This window comes from Neopelma chrysocephalum, unplaced genomic scaffold (assembly GCF_003984885.1).
Source record: "Neopelma chrysocephalum unplaced genomic scaffold, ASM398488v2 Primary Assembly neopelma1_94885, whole genome shotgun sequence".
NCBI classification, from domain to species: Eukaryota; Metazoa; Chordata; class Aves; order Passeriformes; family Pipridae; genus Neopelma; species Neopelma chrysocephalum.
The window spans coordinates 2,190-2,829 of record NW_020923590.1 but is presented as its reverse complement, the minus strand read 5'-3'; positions in this window follow the sequence as shown (position 1 = coordinate 2,829).

Here is a 640-nt window from a genome sequence, read left to right as displayed (position 1 = left end):
CCCCCCCCATGTGCCCTGGAAGCCTCTGAGACCCCCCCAGTGCCCCCTGGAACCCCCCAAGACCCCTCCAATGACTCCTGGACCCCCCTGAGACCCCCCCCCAAGTGCCCCCTGGGACCCCACTCCAGTTATCACTAGGAACTTCCTGAGACCCCCCCCACCACCACAAGTGACCTTTGACCCCCTTGTCCAGTTGTCAATAAAGGGTCAAATCAGCAACGGAACCGACTCCAGCGTGACCAGTATGGGAATTGGGAGGGGAATGGGGGCACTGGGAGTGACACTGGGAGGGGACTGGGAAGGAGATATTTATTAATTCACTTTTATTTTATTTTTAATGGGAGCACTGGGGACAAGACTGGGATGGGATTGGGGGCATTTGGGAGGGACTGGGAGCACTGGGGAGGGACTGGGAGACCTGGGTTGCATTGGGGAGGGAGTGGGAGCACTGGCCGTTGTATAAATTAAGCACTGTAATCAAAAGAGCATGGATTGCAAGTAAGTAATCAATTAATTTATTATGAGTAACATCGAATAAACAAACACCTTTGCTGTTTATAAAGATAAAAAAAGCCAAAGCTCCCAGGCTTTCTGTCCTGGGCAAAGGGCTGCTGATCCCTTTGGTCAGCCCCGGGCCACC